Raw genomic sequence first — 4,017 nt, 5'->3', positions numbered from 1 at the left:
CTCAGAGGGAAGAAGTTTTTCCTCATGTTCAGGTGGAACTTCCCGTGTTCCAGTTTGTGCCCGTTGCCCCTTGTCCTGTCACTGGGCACCACTGAGAAGAGTCTGGCCCCTTCCTTGTGACACCCACCCTGTAGATATCTGTAAGTGTTGGAATAGGTGTTTTAGTGAAATTATAATCTACAAATGGCAGTCTTCTCTTCTCCAGGCTAACCAGCCCCAGCTCTCTCAGCCTTTCCTCATACCAGAGATGCTCCAGTCCCCTCATCATCCTCACAGCCCTCCGCTGGACTCTCCCCAGTAGTTCCCAGTCTGTCTGGAACTGGGGAGCCCAGCACTGGACACAGAACTCCAGATGTGGCCTCAGCAGGGCAGAGCAGAGGGGCAGGAGAACCTCCCTTGACCTGCTGGCCACGCTCGTCTTAGTGCATCCCAGCACATGATTAAATGCACCACGAACATGATTAAATCCTGCTGGCTTCAGCACGCACTTCTGGGCTTTGCCGTGGGGCCAGCACAGTTGCATGGACATTAACGGGGTGGACACGGAAGTGTCAGGGGGGCAGCGCTGCCAACCTCACATGGGGAGGCCACCTTCACCTCCACAGTGTTGAATGAATAGAACCGTGTCCATTGCTTGGTAAAATATAGTTTTTATTTGTTCATACAAATAGTATGAATTATCAGAATTTCATTTTCCTAGAAACATCTTTGTGTAAAATTAATTTGTGTTGTACATACCACAAAATACTCGATTTACATTTTTGTTCAGATTTTTTGTGGTTTTTTTTTTGTTTTTCTTTCCATTTTGTTCTTTTTCTTACAAATGGCTACTCTATAGTACCATGTTACAGACACCACATCACTAATACCTGTACTGCACTTCTGAATACAGGACTGAATGAAACTCAGCCATAAATTAATGTTACAATGTGGAAAAAAAAAAGCCAAACCAAAAGAACTTCTAATCACACTTCCAGGCTTAACTTTAAAAAAAAAAAAAATTTTTTTTTTTAAAAAAATGATGACAATAGCACTGATTCCAGTATTAGCAGCCAGATGTACACCACGGGGAATTCACCTTCATTGTCTTATTTGTTAGGTAAGGCCTTTACATTAAAAGTCTAGTGCAGACTAGATATTGAGCCAGGGCTAACAATTTGCTTAAGGTTAGAAAAGTTATTACTCACTCTCCGTATTCCTACTCTCCAACAAGATTGCTTCACGAGAGCATTTCGCAGCAGGGCTTGATTATACAAATTGAGCCCTCGCTCTGCTGCATAGCTGAGGAAGGCATTGGGATATTAAAAAGTTGTTTCCAAGAAAGCAAGAAGGAAGACATAGGGGATGTGAAATCTTCCGGCACTCACAAGCAGGCAGGCACACGCGCTCCGGAGGGATCCCCATGGAAAGGAAGCCACGCCGAGGCGGCAGATCCCAGAGGGGCTCAGCCAGCAAAACTGCTTGGGCAAGCAGCGCAGTCGCGGCTGGGGGCTTGCCCGAAGGCCACGTGGAGAGGATGAGCTTCTTTCCATACATTGCATAAGCTGGCTAGTAGGAAGACTGAGGTTTTTGAGAAGTAAAAATCACACTTTTCCATCAGGAAGTATTTTCTTCTCCCCCTTTCCCTCAGTCCCCCAAGAGCAGCAGAGCTGGTGATAAAGCAGACACACTCGTGCATTCATCATCTGTCCTGGCAGCAGGGAACAGAGCCGGGGACCTGGCTGGAGCTAAACTCAAAGCCCCCAAACATGCATAGATCTGACCACCGCTCGAGGTTTGCAGCTGAGGTTTGCAGGATGGGGGTTGTGTGTTTGGTCTGCCAACCTGCGCAGCCCAGCAGGTCCCACACTCGCGCCTGTGAGCTCTGGAAGTGGGACTGCGTCGGTCCGAAGCATCACTTCGCTGCTAGAAATGGCTCAGGGCAAAAAGGAGAGGATTTGCCCAACTTTCCCTGTTTGCAGGCAGATGTCCTTGGAGGCAAACCCCGAGGAGGGATTTGCATCCTGCTCACAGCAGGTTTGCTGGGCAGCTCAGTCCTGACGTCATGCTTAGCATCTCCCTTTCCTGGAGGACACCCCAGTGCGGTGCACCTCATGTCTAACCCACACACACCTCACCGGCACTGACAGGGGTGCGAGTCCCTAAATCCCTTCGGAGATGTGACACCGCTGAGCCAAGCCAAGAGCCCGTAGGTCCAAACAAAGCACTGAAAGGCAGCACTTTACCTGCAAATCCCTCCAGCGGACCCAGAAATGGGTCTGCTCTTCACTGTATCCACCTGAGCAGGACCAGATCCAGACCCAGGGAGGGCAGTCCAGGCTCCGAAGAGCCTTTTCATCACCAAACAGCCACAGCAGAGAGCTGTAAGGGACAGGTAAGAGCAAGGAGGCTGCAAAGTAAGAGAAACATCTGGGAAATGCCACTGAAAACACCCCACCACAGCTGGGCATGGCTCAGCAATGTGGTGCTCAAAGGTGGTTTGCTATGGGTGACCAGGGAGAGGTGCAGGGCATGCGTTTATACAGGCAATGCATATGAAACCAGAGCATTAACTCAACTCACATATGCTCTGCCCGTTGGTGGGTCTGCTCTTTCGAGTTTTACTTACACTGCCTGGTTTATGCACGTGCTCACACAGTAACATCACGAGATCCATCCAGCAAGCTCCACGCTCAGTGCAGGACATCATCTCAGTGCTTGCAGGTGAGGTGTGTGGGGTTTTTGTTGCCTAAAGACAACTCAGCCCTGCTTCTGTTCAAAATTCAAGAAGTAAACCTCTTCTGCTGCCACCTTGCTCTGAAAATGTCCCGCTTGAGCTAGCAGAACCTCCAACAGTAACGATAAGGCATCAGACACACATGGTATTTATCCAAACCTCCTGAGCACACAAAACATGGCTAGAGCTCTCAGCAGAGCCCCCAACCTGTCCTAATGCCCCAAAGCATTTGGTTCCACCTGAGGGGAATGTTCTCCAGGTTATTGTACCTGGGTTGATGGCTAAGTGCTTGGGGCCTCCTGTCCTGTCTGGCTGCTACCCCGATGCTCGCCTGGGACATCAGGGACGTACCCGGCTGTGCCCGGGCTGCCAGCAACGCCCCAACCCACGTACAGCCCAGACCCCCCCGATTTTCCACAGATTTATCCTGGGTGGCAGAGCAGCACTTCTTCCTGGCTGTAGGCAAACGCTGCTCCTTGGGAGAGACCATGGATGGGGTGTTGGACTAAAAAGTAATGGGAATCAAGAGGGCCAAGGCTGATGTTCCCCAATCTCATGCACCGGGGGCTGCTCCGGTGGCTGTGGGGCTGGAGGTAGTGCTGCCTGCGCCGTGTCCTGGGTCACCCTCCATGGTGGGAACGGCTCCAGGCAGAGACCTGGGGTTTTCACGGGGCTCCGCCAGTGTCTTTGGTGGGTGGACACTGCTCCCCGCTCTGCAGGCGCAGCCATCCCCCAGCAGCACCCTGTGTGCCTGGGCACTTCTGGAGCGACACTTCTCGCAAGTCATTCAGACCAGCACCGAGCGTGTCGCATGCGGATACGTGTATTTTTACATTTGTCCTGCAGTAAAGATTTAAAATGCATAGAGGGATCGTGGGAAAGAGCCTCCCTGACAAAAGGCAAGAAGGAAAACTGAACTGAGGAGACAGCTCTGCCCATGCAACAGGCTCTGCGGCTTCTCCGCTGGAAAAAAGAGCACGGTACCTTCCCGGCAGAGCCCTGGCTGCGGGGCAGGAGCTGTATGGCTTGGGGTTCCCTGCGCTTTACAGCCGCCGGTAAAACACGCTGCTGCTCACAGAGGTACGTGGGTTGCAGGGAGATGCCCAGCCTCCCCCCACACCCACCCCAGAGAATCCCCTCCCTGGGCCACGGGACCAACTGGAAAGCTGTGGGACGAGGGAGCACAACGCAGGAGCAGAGACTGGGACACCGGAATAGGGAAAGCAAGTGTTTATAAAGGCCAGATACCCGTAACAAAAATAAATTTGTGCTTTCCCTCCCTCCCCGCCCCTCCCCTGCCA

Source organism: Grus americana, chromosome 18 (assembly GCF_028858705.1).
Source record: "Grus americana isolate bGruAme1 chromosome 18, bGruAme1.mat, whole genome shotgun sequence".
NCBI lineage: Eukaryota > Metazoa > Chordata > Aves > Gruiformes > Gruidae > Grus > Grus americana.
This window is presented reverse-complemented; position numbering follows the sequence as displayed.